Source organism: Nelumbo nucifera, chromosome 7 (assembly GCF_055504915.1).
Source record: "Nelumbo nucifera cultivar China Antique chromosome 7, China Antique-T2T, whole genome shotgun sequence".
Lineage (NCBI taxonomy): Eukaryota > Viridiplantae > Streptophyta > Magnoliopsida > Proteales > Nelumbonaceae > Nelumbo > Nelumbo nucifera.
Window position 1 is genome coordinate 17217549 of NC_142655.1, and position 16520 is coordinate 17234068.

At 41.8% G+C, this 16520-nt stretch overlaps 1 long non-coding RNA gene and 2 other non-coding genes across 3 annotated transcripts; all 3 read left to right on the forward strand.

The window, feature by feature from the left end:
• Nucleotides 1–6869: 6869 nt before the first annotated feature.
• LOC148790223 (uncharacterized) lies at nt 6870–12404 on the forward strand. Its single transcript, XR_016078744.1, has 3 exons — nt 6870–8218; nt 8638–8763; nt 10481–12404. It is a non-coding gene; the product is annotated as an uncharacterized LOC148790223 (long non-coding RNA).
• On the forward strand, nt 6965–7067 carry LOC148790224 (U6 spliceosomal RNA). The gene has a single exon (XR_016079055.1). It is a non-coding gene; the product is annotated as a U6 spliceosomal RNA (small nuclear RNA).
• On the forward strand, nt 8019–8121 carry LOC148790225 (U6 spliceosomal RNA). The gene has a single exon (XR_016079041.1). It is a non-coding gene; the product is annotated as a U6 spliceosomal RNA (small nuclear RNA).
• Nucleotides 12405–16520: the final 4116 nt, after the last annotated feature.

Sequence of the window (16520 nt, forward strand, 5' to 3'; positions counted from 1 at the left end):
GATGATAGGCTGGCTATTGTACCCTCTTATTCTTATCGAGTTTATGGAGGGAATTTTGTTTTAAAGTCACCTCAACCAACATTCAAATCTTTTCAAGAAAATGAAGCGTGGCGGTGGCATTATCATCCACCATACAAAACTAAAGTACCTACTTTTTCATAGGAGAAAAAGTTTTTTTTTTTTCCATGCTCAATGACAATTTCTTCATTTCTTTTCTTGTGAATCAATTTTTTATTGAGCTCTGTTCTAATAGAGTAAATCTATGATGCCGGAAAAAGTATCATTCCTGAAGAGCCTTGATCAATCAAAATCCGCATGAATTTTTGCTAAAAATGATCCAACATTCAAAATTTTCAAGAAAATGAGGTCGCCTTATCATCCATCATACAAATCTTAAAGTACCTACATTTTAATAGGAACAAATTTGATCTCTATCGTAAATCTATGATGCCGGAAAAGTATAAATCCGAATAGCTTTGATCAATCAAAACCCCGTGAATTTTGATGAATACCACATCTTGCTCTTTACATATTTTCTCACTTATCAAAACCCATCTCTGGATCCTGTTTTTTTGGACTGGCAAATTTTCTAACCAATTAACAAATTGAGCTCAAAGGAATTTTTTGTAGACAATCTGAAAGGAATTTTCAGTAACCGTTTTGTTTAGATATACCAGATCATAGAAATTTCCTCTGTTGAAATCATTCCACTACCTACACAAACCGTGCAAATGCTTGTTTCATTTTTCTTTTCAATAGTCAAATTTATTCCATTTGTGCCCCACGATAAGCTTCTACAAGGGAAAAATGTTAGCTTAAATATAGTCTATACAATCTATTATATATATATATAAATATATATATATATATATATATATATATATATATATATATTAATATATAGGATGTGGTCAGGCAACTGTCGCTTCCATTCAGACACATGACACTATAATTTTTGAAAAAAGAGGATCTCAAAAGTAGTTAATAGTTAATTTTATTTTCAAATAGAATAACTACCTTAGAAGTGGTTTATCCAAATACATTCAGTCCACTTTGAAGTGATACAAATGTGGCTATTTATTAAAAAAATATATAAAAAAAATTCAAAATAAATTTATCCAGTAAATAGTAAATACCAATTAAAGTGGGTTACTATTTACAAATAAGATCTCATTTAATCTCTTAAATCAGATTAGAAACAACATAAGTTAATAGTGATTTTCAAACAAAATAAGTCATAGTAGATTGTGAATTACAAAGATGTAAGACCGATATTAAATTTTCTAATTTATTTTTTACAATTAAGTAATAAATTCAAACTAAATGATACTATAGTTCCTTTGCACTTAGTAGTGGGTCATTCTCCAGTTTTATTACATAAAGGGAAGATGAATAAGTCTACCATCATCAGAAACAACAAAGGTCCTTTTCCAAGAAACCATTCGTTCATGGGCAACCATATTGCCCTCTCTATGAACTGACCCAAAAGACATATTCTCATCCATTAGCTTGAAAATATCATGTAGAATAGACCAAAATCAAGAATTGCATCGAAAGATTGAGAAGATATTGATTAAACTACTTAACTTGAGTCACTTATACCAAGGTTTTTAAAATTGGACCGGACAAAGAATCGGTTCCCAGGTCGAACGGTCCAACCTTTCAGTCCAAACGAACGATCCATTCTGACAAAAAATAAAAATAAAAAAAAAAACAAAAAATGACCAAAAATATTGTCCGAGTCAACTGTTTGACTGCCAGGGTCAATAGTTTGTTAACCAAATCAATGGTTTTTGGCCACAAAGCAATTTTGGGTTAAAATGGAACTGATTAAATGACCTATTCTTGATTTTTCTGGTCTGGCCGTCCAATCTGATCCAGTTTTGTAAACACTAACTTATACAATTAAGATTAACAAATCAAGATCTTTAGCAAGCCACTGCCAGCCTTCCCTAATTACAAAAAAAAATCAGTACTAAGTAGAAAAAGAGTTACGTGGGCCACAAGATCCAACAAAAAAGAATCCATGAAATCTCTAATAACATCACCATAACCACCTATGCCATTCTTTATATAACTTCCATCATAAACATTAACTTTTATAAACCTAGGATTTGGCCGCAACTAAGTCTTGAAAATGAAAACATTTTTGGCTTTCCAAATATGCCATAACAACATAGCTATCTCTTTAAACAACCATTTGGTAGACATTAGGGATTTCTTCAGCTTTGTTTAGCCAGTCTTTCCACCAATCAACAAAAGCAATTTCAAAAGGATCATTATGAGCCCTAAATTGCAACCAAACCGAGATGGTCTTTCATGGTCACAAAAGAACAAAGCATGCATAGTGGTTTCTATCCCTTTATTACATAGAGGGCACACTTCACATTAGTAGATAGACCAAATTTAAGAAGATTTTTACCAATAGCAATGCTTAGCAAAAATAGGAGAATATCCAAAGTCCAAATTCTTTTCAAAACTGATCAGCTACTCGGAATTGAATATTTTTCTCCTATATCCCACCTACCTAAAATTGGGTTTATGAGATCTGTATGCCTATTTCAAATCATTTGGGTTACCTTGAGGACCCATAAGCTTAAAATTTTGCATCTTTGCCAGCCATGGATAATTTCAAATACTAATAGCCTCCCTTTTTGCCAGGAGAGTTCTATTGAAGGCTTTAGGCTCTTTAGATCCTAAACATCCATTGAATTTATTTTTATAAGGCCTTTTTCAACTAACTTAGGCCGCGTTTGGTTCGTAGGAATATGGGTCTGGAATCGGAATCGGAATGGGGTATTCCGTTTCCAATTGTTTGGTTCGAAATCCCATTTTCATTCCTGCTGGAATGACATTCCCCCATTTGAGGGAATGACCATTCCCTGCTCCTCCCTTGGGAATGAAATCTCATTCTTGCTGATTTTAATTTCCATTCCCATTTCTATCTGAACCAAACAGATTATGGAAATGGACCATTCCGATTCGGAAGGATTTTGGTTTTGATTCCGACTATGAACCAAATGGACCCTTAGTGACTTTTTTTTTTTCTTTCGATTATCTCCACCTCACAAGAAATTTCTATAAATTTTAACTAATTCACCACATAAGCCTTTAGGCGTCAAAATACAAGAGATTTTGTAGGTTAGGATAGCTGTAGACAACCTTAATCATCACCACTCTACCAGCAGCCAACAAATAAGCACCCTTTCAACTCTTAGCTTTATCTTCAACTCTCTCACACAAAGTTATTTGGAATTTTTAATTGGGAAATTGCCTAAGTGAGAAGGAATCCCAAGATATTTGGAAGGTTTGTTACCATATGAACACCTTTAGCCCTTATGAGACTTGTTTTTTCAAATGGTAGTACATATTAGGACTTAAGAAAACTTCTGACTTAGAGATATTGACCAGAGGCTCTTTCATATTTCTTTAGAGCTTTAATGATCTTTATACCTTTTGAGATATTTGATTTTAAGAAGACATAATACTCATCTGGAAAAAAGAGGTAAGTAGTAGATCGGCCTTTGTACCCGATCTTCCTCCTATACCAATACTAAGTTGATCACCTTGTCTCCAGCCGAAAGATAGAGCAGCAGCTCATCCCTAGGGCTCGGCTTTGTGAGGAGAGGCAGCGAATTCAGATACCTCTTCAGCTCTTAGAAGGACCATTCACATTCCTCAGTCCATTGGAAATATTTGATTTTCTTGAGGGCCTTGAAGAAGGGCAAGTATTGGTCCTTGGACTTTGACATGAATCTGTTGAGGGCGGCTACTCGTCTAGTGAGGCATTGCACTTCCTTGTAGGTCTGGGGTGACTACATGTTGAGGATGGCCTGAATCTTCTCAGAATTGGCTTCAATTCCTCTCTACGTGATCATGAACCCCCGGAATTTGCCAAAGCCGACCTCGAAAGCACACTTTGTCGAGTTTAGCTTCATTCGATATTTCCTAAGGGTGTCGAAGACTTCCTTGAGGTCGACTAGGTGGTCCTCGACCTTCTTGCTCTTCACCAGCATGTCGTTCACATATGCTTCAATGTTGAGGCTGAGCTGATCCTTAAAGACATGGTTCACCAACTGCTTGTAAGTAGCGTTGGCGTTCTAGAGACCGAAGGGCAGGACTTTGTAGCAGTAAATCCTCGATCAGTGATGAAGGCGGTCTTCTCTTGGTCGTATGGGTGCATTTGGATTTGATTGTAGCCTGGGAATGCATCCATGAAGCTCAGGAGTTAATGCTCTGTTGTTGTGTTGACAAGCTGGTCAATCCTCGACCGGGGGAAGTTGTCTTTGGGATAGGCTTTATTTAGGTCAGTGATGTCAATGCAGATTCTCCACTTCCCATTGGCCTTCTTCACCATCACTACATTGGTCAGCCAGTCCGGGTACTTTTCTTCCCGGATGAAGTCAACATCCAGCAACTCTTGGACTTCTTCGTTGATCACCTGCCACCGTTCTGCGGTGGAGTTTCTTTTCTTTTGCCTAATGGGTCAGTAGCACAGGTCAGCGTTTAGGCGGTGGGTGATGACCTTGGGGTCGACCCTTGGCATGTTTGCCGCTAACCAGGCGAACACGTTGGTGTTGTCCTTCAACAACTGTATAAGATCTTCTTGGAGACGATCTTCTAGGAGGGATCCCTCTTGGACCGTCTACTCGGGGTCTTCATTAGAGAGAGGCACATGTATGAGGTCTTCGACGGGCTGGCCACGCTGCGTCTTCATCTTGTCCCACAGGTCTATGCTCTCGGTTGTCAGCATCTCCGCGGCTTGGCGCTTTCCTCGGCAAGTTGTTAGGTAACATTGTCGTGTTGCTCTCTAGTATCTACGTGCTACACCCACTCCGTATGGGGTCGGGAATTTCATCACTAGGTGGAATGTGGAGACAGAGGCCCATAGAGATTTCAAGGTCGGTCATCCGAGGATAGCATTGTAGGATGAGAAGCACCGGGTGACGATAAACTCCACCATTGTCATGGTTGTTATATCACCAACTTCGATTAGCAGGGGCAATGTGATTTTTCCCTTTAGCCACGAGGGACTCTCCGGACCGGGGTGAGGCGATCCTTGCCAATGCCAAGCTGTTCAAAGGCTTCTTCGAAGAGGATATTGACCGAGATTCCCATGTATACTAGGATGTGTCGAACTTCAGAGTTTTCTATCTCGCCTATGATCACCAGGGCATCATCGTGCGGGGTCTGGACCCCCCTAATGTCGTCATTGGTGAAGGTACCCAGATCCTCTCTCCTTCTCTTCTGCTCCCTGTCATCGATCTCGAGCAACTGCGCATTTTCCTTGCGCCCCGAGCTACTCTCCCCTCTAGAGGCCATCCCTCCTAAAATCACGGCAATGACTCTAGTTGGGGAAGCTCAGGATGGAGGTTGGTCTATCCGGCATGGTTCTTCCATCGGCTTGTCCTCCTTGATGTCAATAAGCCCCCCGAGGTATTCGTACCTGATCAGGTCCTCGAGGTGATGGTGTAGGTCATGGCAGTTGCTTGTCTCGTGGTCATGGTCTCGATGGAAATCGTAGTATTTGTCCCTATTCCTCTTGTTGTTCTGGGACTTCATCTTTTCGGGCCATCTGACTGGCTCTCCAACTGCTCCCAAGAGGAGATGGAGCACGGGGGAAGGGAGGAGTACCATGTCAGAGCCACTCCCTTGAGGGTTGCTATGAAAGCTTTGCACATCAAGCCTTCGGGGTCTGTGGCTCATTCGTTCAACATCATTTGAGCTTTGAATTCTTTAAGGCGATCATTGGGGTCTGTGGCTCCGTCGTACCTTTCAAACCGTGGAGCTCGCCAGCAGGTTGGGGGGAGCACGTCCACAATTTCTTGGCTGAAGACTAGCTCTTTGGCGGGTTGGTTGCTGGGTTCCGCGGGCCGGACCATGGGAGGAGTCGTACTTCTTTCAGTTTGGCTGTGTTCCAACTTGGTTAGGCGTTGTCTGAGTTCCTTGATTTCTGTGCCCTATTATTCGAGGCCGTGTGCATGGTCCTTTCATTTTTGGGTGCCGCTGGGCGATCCTTAACCAATCTGGATTCGGCGATGGAAATCAGCGTTTGCATGACCTTTTGCTGAGCCTTTCTTTCATCGGAACTCGGGTAGAATGGTGCGTCTTCCTGCGGCTGTTACGTCCACGAGACCGGGCTGAGGAGTTCGATCTTCTTGACGACTGTTGCCTTTCTTGGCCAGATTGCGCCACGCCCTTGTCTGATTGATGCTTTTTGGGGTCCTCAGAGCGAGGATGGCCACAATAAGCGTTGGGGCAGGAGGGGGGATGGTCTGAGGAGGTTGTGTTGTAGATCCCAGTGTTTGCATCATTAGCAAGATCAGGTCGACCTTCTGTTGCATTGCTTGGAACTAGGCGGGGTCGATCGTGGTCTACGGCTGAGGCTGTTGTTGAAGTTCGCGATGCATGGGGATGCGGTGGTGAGAGCGGGATCGGCCTGTAGAACGGTTGGATGCGTTTCTTGACATCTTTTTTGATAGCACAGAAAGAGGGTTTGGGATGGCTTTCTGTAGATCGGCCTGTAGAACGGTCTGCGATTCCCACAGACAGCACCAATCATCTAACTGCGACCTTGGTTCAAAACACTTCGGATCGAACAGCATAGAAAGATTTTCCTGGTTGTTGCTGGCAATGTGGTGATGATGGAGCTGGATGGGATCACATCAGTGTTTGACCTCACCCAACCATTATCCGGTGGCTGCCCTGCAACGTATTGATGCAGCTAGACTAGGAGAAGAGATCACCGAGCCCTGCTTTAGGTAATGGGCCATGAAACAGGTCCTCATTTGAGTTTCTGCCTCACAGTCGCAACTCGCAAGCCACAAGTGAAACACTGTCCAAAGTCCCTCATTTGAGCCCTGGTAATGGGCCCTAAAACAGGTCCTCATTTGAGTTTCATCCCACATCGCTTACTTACAAAGAAATGAGAAGGTTGATTTAACAACAACTCAATAGTATGGTTGTCTCTTCGGAGACATCTGACAAAATTGGAACGATACAGAGAAGATTAGCATGGCCCCTGCTCAAGGATGACACACACAAATCGAGAAATTGTCCAAATATTTTTTTTCAATTTCCGCTTCAAGTTCTGAAAAATTTTCCTTTTTTGCATTTTGTTGTTATCGTTAATATTGTTCAATTCCAGAACTCATGCCTGTAGGGCTGAGAAACAGGGTATTGTTTTGGGTTTTGCTCGAGAAGGAATTTGGTTAAGTTTTTCTTTCTGCTCTCATTGAGAACTGAGTATAGTTCTGGGTTTAGTTTGAAAATGAATTTGGTTATAAGTTTTTCTTTTGGCTTTCTTGTGTCCTTTTTCTGTATTCGTGAGCAAAAGAAGATTGAAGGCGCTATTTTCTCATTTTTTTGGCGGAAAAGATAGGTGTTCAAACAAACTGTAATGTAAAACTGGGCATGGATGCTCACTGTTAATGATATCTCTTTATCAACTTTATTTGCATTCTGTTTCTTAAAAATCTTAACTTTATTGGCGTTATGTTATTTTGCTCGTGCATCCTGTTGATCATGATCCCACATAGCCAGGTCCAGCATTCAGTAATGGCTTTATTATATTGATAAGTTCCTGGTATAAATTCGTCATCTTGATTATCAGCTGTTTGTTTTAACAACAAAGACAAGATGGTTGAATTGAAGACACGATAAACATTTGACATAAAATAGTTTCAAGGATTTTGAAATCTGTTCTTTTATAGGGTGATAAGAACTCCATTCTCCATCCATTCAACAAGAAAAATCTCCCTTCTTCATTCTTCATGCGCTAATTCACGGGCCAGTTTGGGTTGACTCGTTGATCGTCTAGCCCACCTTACATTGCAAGAAGAGCTTGTCAGTCGTCACACGGATGGCGATAACTGGATCCCGAGCTGAAGTCCTGGTTTGGGCTGTTCATATCTGGCTGTCTAGGTCTGTGATTGTGGGGAGAATCATAGCTTCATCCCACATCGTTTACTTACAAAGAAACGAGAAGGTTGATTTAACAACAACACGATAACATGGTTGTCTCTTCGGAGACATCCGATAAAATTGGAACGATACAGAGAAGATTAGCATGGCCCCTGCGCAAGGATGACACGCACAAATCGAGAAATGGTCCAAATTTTTTTTTTCAATTTCCGCCCTGAATCGAAGTTTCGGAGCTTGAGAAACAATTTGGATTAGTGTTTTTTTTTCGGCTTTCTTATACCCCTTCTCTGAATTCGTGAGTAAACAAACAAGATTGAGCAATTGTTTCCCAGAATCAATGTTCTAGAGCTTGAAACTCTTTAAAATTTTCAATTTCTGTATTTATTTTCTTGTTAAAATTGTTCTCATTCAGAAATCCATGTTTTAGGGCTGTGAAACAGAGTATACCTCCTACTTTTGTTTTAAGACGAACGGGGATAAGTTTTTCTCTTTTGGGTTTTTTCGTACCATTTCAGAATTTGCGAATAAGCAAAACTGAAAGCATTCATTTTATTTGTTTTCCTTTTTTGGCGGAAAAGATAGATAGTGATGTGATGATTCTCTTCGTGATATCTGCTTTTAAACTTTATTTGCCTTACATGCAATTTGCTAAGAATGTAAGATCTATCGGCGTTATGCTATTTTGTATGACAAATTCTTTTCTTTCTGCTTCAGGATACCAAAAAGCTGAGGCATCATGTTCAGAAGGCGCCGTTGTTCTCTGAGGTTAGGTCTGTATCCAGTTCACTGATCCAAATTGCTATTCCTTGTGCATGTCAGTCCTTTTCGGCATTCTCTGAGGTTAGTTCTGTCACTCTTGTTATTGTTACTCTTGTGTTTGCTTTTTAGATGCATTCTAAATTATAAAATAATCAGGGATACTTAATTTCTTAGATTTTTGGAGTTTAATATTGTGTACTCTTCAATATATTCTTCAATAATTCTGTATCTAATTGGTGGTTGGAATATTCTGAATTCAGTTGAAGCTAAAAATGCTTACTATGGATGTTTGTTTTCTGTATATCAATTAAGATACATTGTTAATGCAATATTACTGATTTTGTTTAATTTGTGGCTCTTATACCAAACAAATTTTAATGACAATCCTATGTGGCTTTCACTGCTAAATCATGATTGATAATGAACCTTTGATATACGCTTCAATGGATTTGCATTCCCTTTAAATTCTTTCATTCCAGATGTCTTCCAAATGGTCAAAATCTATTAAGTTGTTCTTAGCAGTTCAACATTACCCTCTCACATCAGAGTAGAGTTGAGAAGAGACCCATTTCAGACCCAAGAGTGGATTGGATATGCAACTAACCTTTGTTTTTTCCTGGCATAAAGTTGCTGCTCACAGACTCAAACCTATATTCTTACTAGTCTCAGCCTGAGATTTTAACATTGCACCAGCAATTTCGCAGCAAAATTAAATAAAAAGCATCGCACCAAGCAATGACCCATATTTGTAGAATTGATACTGGATGCAATGATATGAGGTTGAATTTAATTTTGCTGTCTTTGTTCAAATGAGATGACACAATACAAGATATTTTGGATTCCCTGTCTCTATCTAAACTGACTGCTGACATTCTTTAAAGCGCCTCATGTGCAATGCATCAAAGAGAACATGAGATGAGACAATTAATACCAGAACTTCCCGTTTCCCTGTTCTTGAACTGACTGCGATATTTCTCCATTTAATTGTTTTGTGTGCAGAGAGTTTCAGTGCTGGAGTCCCAGCTAAGTACCTACAGATTGACTACACACTGAATTAGTATGGTTATTAAAAGACCTTTAATATAATTTGAGGAATTCATGGATCTGGAAAAATCAATCTAGAATAGGCTGGCTGAGTAAAACTTCTGTAGGTATTGATGGGTGAATATGTTTTACCCATTTAGCTATGTTTATATTGTTAGTCTTCACTGGAAAAATGTGTAGAATTTAGAAAAACATAAAATTAGGGAATGATAGGCAACTAGAATGAGTGAGGTTATTGGAAATAGAAGCATTACATGTACCACTTCACTATTAGTCTGGTTATGTAAAATCCATTATAATATTGGGACAGACTAAAACTTATTGCAGAGGTACTTGTGGAGCCATTCTGAGTAGCTCATGGTCTATGCCACTACACATTTGTATAAGAATGGTTGGAACTAGGCCTGGTATAATTGAATCGAATTTGGATATATATTGATCCGATTCGGTAAATATCTAAACCATTATATATATATGTATATATAATATATATATATATATTCTAATATAAAGATTAAAAAAAAAGAAGATAAAAAATAATCTCAAAATCGAACTCTTTCATTCAAACGAACCTCCTTATCAGTTACCTCTCAAAACCCTAAAGTAAAACCCTGACCCTCCGACCTCCGTCACTCCCTTCGCTGTTGTCGGACGTCGCCCGAGCAACCACCATTGGTCTGTCACCGATCATCACCCCTCATCACCGTTGTCGCTCATCTCATCTTTCCTCTTACCTCTATCTCTTTTTTCTCAGTCTCAGAGAGACAGTGAATCGCCGCCCAAGCAACCACCGTCACTAACAGCAGCGCCAGTGATAGCAGTTGAACATCGATCACCGGCCATAGCTCAAGCTCAACGCTGTCTCCTTTGCCCATTCGCCGCTATTCAAGCTCAAGAAACCCCCAGGCATCAACCGTCCAGCATCACCTGTCTTGTGCTGCACCCCACGACTGCCGCCAGGAACGCATTGCATTCGCACTGCTGGGAACCCATGCCTGCCACCATCCCCAGCCTCTTTTCTCAAGGTAATTTGATTACAATCTTACAGATTGGTTCCTATGCTAAAATTTTTAGAATTTTCAGCTCTTCTTCTAATGAGATAGTGATTTAGATTTTCCAGCTCTTTTCCTATGCTAAAATTTTCAGATTTTTCAGCTCTTCTTCTAATGAGATAGTGATTTAGATTTTTCAGCTCTTTTCCTAAGCTAAAATTTTCAGATCACAAATTTCTGATAGTGATTTAGATAATGATTTACTGGTTCTTTGGTTTTTGGTTATGATGTAGATTTTTCAGATTAATTCCTTCACATGCTGTGTTCTTTCCCCTGTTATTAGGATCTCTAGATAACACGCATCCTGTTACTTTTCAATTTTAATAAAATCTTTCTTGATCATAATTTCTGATAAAAAAATCTTTTTTAAGAGCAAAATCTTGGTGATGTTATCATGCTAAATATCACGACATTCCATGAGATTCCTCTTAAGCTAGAAACTCTATAACAATGAAGATGGAATGTCATGGTGCTTGCTTTAAACCACACTTCAAAATGTATACAGTGTCTATTTGATATTTTCTTTTAATTGGATTCGAACTCATATTTGAAAAGTCAATTGGTTGAATTCGAATCGAATCGAATTGAATCGGATATTCGATTTTGATGCTGCTCAATCGAGGTGGTGCACGAACCAGGAAGGGCAATCAGATAGTCCTTGCTTGCAGGGCGGGGCCGAGCTACAAGGACGAGGCCGCATTTCAAGACCTGCAATCAAGGAAACAGAAGTCAGAGGCCCGGGGAGTGATCCCCGGGTAAGAACTCCGATGCTCAAGTCAGTAGGAGGTGATAGGATGGTCGGGCCGAGCTATAAGGATGCCAGTCCGAGCTAAGTAGCGGTGTAGGTCTCAGAAGTTGGATGCCTTAGCTCAAGTATGGAGTACCTTTTTGTAGCCGAAGTTCTGTGTCCTAGTCAGACTGGGCTTCCGGGGTTGTCGGGATGAAATTAGTTGCCGAGGTATTCGAGATGGAGTCCCATTCCCCAGCGGAGTCTTCTTCTTTACTCCTCTGTACCCGTAGTTGTGCTTGTCCATATGACGTGTAGTTGACGTGGCTGGAAGGATAAGATGGGGTTCCCCAGTAATAGCGTAGCTTGGTCGAGCTATCCCAACGTGGCCAAGCTATGTCGACCCGACTGAGTTAGTATGACGTGGCAGGGTGATATTTGGGCGGCCATGTGTCTCGTAGAGCCAGCTCAGCCATGACCCGAACACCACTCCCCTAGTTCTGAAATCGAGGAATGAAGTTTTCTAGGTTCGTTGCCCGGCTGAGGAACTTCCGAGCATGCGTATCGTCCGTGTTGTGTTGGTCATTGCTGAGGAGTCCTCTGATCGTTGAGCTCAAGGCTGAGTATGCCGAGGCTTCCTTTGCAGTTGGGTTCAACCTTTTTCGACGAAGGATCCTTCGCCGTCACCCGGAGTTGGCTGTCGAGTTGCAAGGCTAGGATGCTTTTGACCCCAATTCTCCGCAAGGGTCCGCCAAGGGAGCTGAGGATGAGGCCGAAGCTGATGTTGGTGCTGCTGATTCTACCGTCAAAGACTGATCAGCGACCTCCTAGGCTCATTATTTCCTGTGTTTTTTTTTTTTTTTTTTTTTTTTTTTTTTTTTTTTTTTTTTTTTTTTTTTTTTTTTCTGCTGGCTCGGCCAAGCCTTAAACGATGTAATGGACCATCTTAAGTTGAATATCAGTTCTTCTTCATGTTGATTATGCCTGTTGTTGTTGTTGTTATACTTGTGCATGTGCATTTTCCTTTTTCTAGCCGAAGCATGCCCTGCTGGGCTATTATGCGTGCTGAGCTGAGCTACGTCTCTACATCTTGTTACTTATACCATTTTTCTTTCGCTGGACAAGGTGTGGCCGGTCGGGCTACTGTGTGGGTCGAGCCGGGCTGTGCTTCGGGCGTCCTCTTCGTACTTTACGATTCTAGTCCGTTAGCCGAGGTATGGCCGACTGAGGCGTGCTTGGCTGAGGCATGGCCGGCCGGGCGAAGCCTCAACATCTCCCATCTTGCGCTGGCTGAGGTGTCATTGTCCGAGGTGTAGCCGGCCAGGATATGCCTTGGCGTGCCTAGTCTTGTGCTGGTTGAGGTGTCGTTGGCCAAGGTGTAGCCGGCTGGGCTATGCCTCGGCATCCCTAGTCTTGTGCTGACCAAGGTTACCGTTGGCCGAGGTGTAGCCAGTCGGGCTATGCCTTGGCATCCCTAGTCTTGTGATGACTGAGGTTACCGTTGGCTGAGGTGTAGCCAACTAGTCTATGCCTCGGCGTCCCTAGTCTTGTGCTGACTGAGGTTACTGTTGGCCAAGGTGTAGCTGGTCAGGCTATTTCCTGGCATCCCCAATCTTGTGCTGGCCGAGGTGTAGCCGACCAGGCTATGCCTCGGCGTCCCCAGTCTTGTGTTGATCGAGGTTACCGTTGTCTGAGATCTTACGATTTATGAGCTCTTAGCCATGTGATGCTCAGTTTTTGGTCTCGAAAGCCTTTGGGGCCCTTCTGGGGCTAGCCGTTTCCCAGCTTTCTCAGCTGTTAAGTCGGCGGTGGTACGAAGTTCCTCGACTGCCCTCAGGTCTTAGTGGGCGGAGGGGTTCTTCCTCCACGTTTAGGCTCAGTCGTTGGTAGCTAAGTTAGGTAGCTTGCTTGGCAATGTGTTGTCGAGCCGGGCACAATGGGCTCAGTCGTTTGGGGATTGATGGAATAAGCTAAGTTGGTAGTGAGACTTAGCATGTGCGTGTGTAGTGTGTGCGTGCCTCTGGGTCGATGACTTTGCGTCTATAAGTACCTGGTCCAACTCTTCGGTATAAGTCAACCCTCAAGGTCTTCGAGTCTATAAGTACCTGGTCCGAGGACTCTGGTGACCCTATACGACCCTTTCCGGTTTGATCCGAGCTTCCCTTCTCTTGGTATGGGGACTATGACTTTGCGTAGAATGCAATCGCCTGTCTTGAATTCGCGTCTCCTTACCTTAGAATCGTAATGCCATGCCATCTTCTACTGTTGTGCAACCATCTTCACATGTGCTCGGGCCCGAGCTTCTTCTACTTAGTTCAACTCCACGTGTAGATCTTTGTCATTCTGCCCCTCGTCAAAGAGCTCGGTCCGAAGGGTTGGGGTATCTATCTTGACGGGGATCAGGGCCTCAGCCCCGTAGGTCAGACTGAAAGGGGTCTCTCCGGTGGTAGTTCGCGGGGTCGTCCTGTAAGCTAAAAGAATGCTCGACAGCTCCTCAATCCACCTTCCCTTGGACTGATCTAGGCGTGTTTTCAGGCTGTGTAGTAGGATGCAGTTGGTTACCTCGGTCTGCCCGTTGCTCTGAGGTCAGTGTATCGCGATAGTCCGGTGATTGATCCTTAGGTCGGCGTAGAGGGCCTCGAACTTCTTGTTAGTGAGATGTGTTCCGTTGTCTATGATGAGCACGCGCGGGATACCGAAGCGACAGATGGTTCCTTGCCAAAGTCAGTTTCAGGCATTGTGGGCGGTGATGCACGCCAGGGCTTCGGCTTCTACCCACTTCGTGAAGTAGTCTACTGCTACGAGAAGAAACTTCTTCTGTGCAACCACATAATGGGTCGGGCCGGGCCGGGCTTTTACTCTTTATTAACAGAAAAATGTTAGGCCCGAGCCTGAGCCCGGCCCGACCAACGGGCCTACAACTTGGGCCCGAGGCCGAATCTGATAAAAAGCCCGAAGCCCGACCTAATAAAAGCAGTTTGAATTTTTCCCTATTCAAATTGACATTATCTATTTTAATTCATATATTTTTTCCCCTATTTAAAAGAACAATGGGCTTACAAGTGAATCAACAACCTTCTTAAATCAAAAAATTTATTCAAATGGACATCACATAGGGTTTTTACTTAGGTTTAACTATAGGTCGGGCCAGGCTATTTTGGCAAAGCCCGAGCCCGACTCGAATTTTATGCGGGCCGGGCTTTTTGGCCCGAGGTTAAGCCCGCGGGCCAAAAAGCCTGTTCAAGCCCGTCCGGGGGCGGGGCCTAGCCGGGCCGACTCGTTGGGCCACCCGGCCCATGAACAAGTCTACAACGATGGTGGGGAAGGGGCCGAGGATGTCCATCCCCCATTGGGTGAACGACCATGGACTGACGGTCGGTCTCAAAGGGGTCATGGGCTGGTGATATAGATTAGAGTGGCGTTGGCAACTATCGCACTTCCGGACTAACTGGACAGCATCATGCTTTATCGTCGGCCAAAAATATCCCTATCGGAGCGCTTTATGAGATAATGGGCGCGCGCCGAGTTGATCTCTACAAACTCCGAGGGATAATCAAGATCGACCTACAGCTAGCTACAGGTACAACCGTACAACAAAGAGGCCAATATTAGGGCTGCGTTTGGTTGCATTTGTAAAAACAAACCTGAATGGATATTAATTGGGAAATATATGCTAGAGAGAAATAGAATGATAGCAAACAACTAAGTATTGTAAATCCTTTAAAATAGGGCCTGTTACTCACGTCACGGAATTTTGATCCATCAAGTCTGCCTTGTTTTTCGGACATCACAAATTTTCCACCGTTGTTGACGTAATTAAATTGTAGGGTGTTAATGATATCACCCGACCCATAAGAAATGAACATCTGTGCAATTCCACTTTGGCCTCCATCGTTCCACGAGTGACCAATGAATTAAAACACATACGCACAAATAGTATGTTGTCGACTTAGAGAGAGAAGCCATTCTGACGCTAAAGTATGCAACAGGAATAACCAAAATGGTCCAGTCGCCCATGATAGGTGACAGAAAAAAAAAAAAGGCCGGCAGACGCAACAGTATTCAGTTTAAGGACCCAGATCCAAAATCCTCCATTTCGTGAGATAATTTGAAACATATACAGAAGAAAAGGAAAACACATACAGTTTCAGACTTTCAGTGGATGGTTAAAAAAACTACCTGAGGCTGAGGTCACCATTTTCGTTTGATGCCGGTGGAGTTTGATGGTCCTTCTCCTGATAGTCTGTCATGTATATAGACAAACATTGCATTTGCTCCAAAAAAAATTTGAAAATTGATGGGGGAGCTCTAGAGACGGGAGAGCATTAATCGAGTAGGTGCAACGTACAACCCCTCGGCTTCTCCTTACTACAAACCCCTTCAACTTTTATTGTTTCGACCGTTCCATATTCGATGTTTGGAAACTTTGGGAAAAGACTCTTCAGTCTGGTTCTTCAGTCATAAATCGGGCCCATTATTCTAGTTAGATGGAATTCTTTACTTTTTAATTTTTTGTATTTTCATTTTTTATTGGTCGGTACTGTTTGATGCATACGATTTGTTAAGTGAAACTAATGTGGAAGGAGCTAGGTCATTCCTAATTTACCTTTTATTAAACCTTATTTTTATATTTTATTAAATGCATTTTCGGTTAAAACTTAATTTAAAAAATAATCATTTTTTTACTAATTAAATTAGTTATGTTAATGAAGTTAATTATATTAGCTTAATTAATTTAATTTTATTGAATTAAGTAAATTAACTTCTTTGTTTTAAGGAGACCAACGAACCCACGAACAAAAACGATTGGCAAATGCAGAAACAGGAATAAAGAAAAAAGTGTAAAAATAGAAAGCTAATATTTACACGTGAAACTTTCTGTGTTTTAACAGGAAGTAAGCAATTAAACATGGGAAATTAATTCATATTTTTTTAAGAAAAAAAATGAGAAAAGGAAACAAATCATATCTATCTAAATCGGGAAAGAATAAATGATAAAAAAACAAAAAACGATA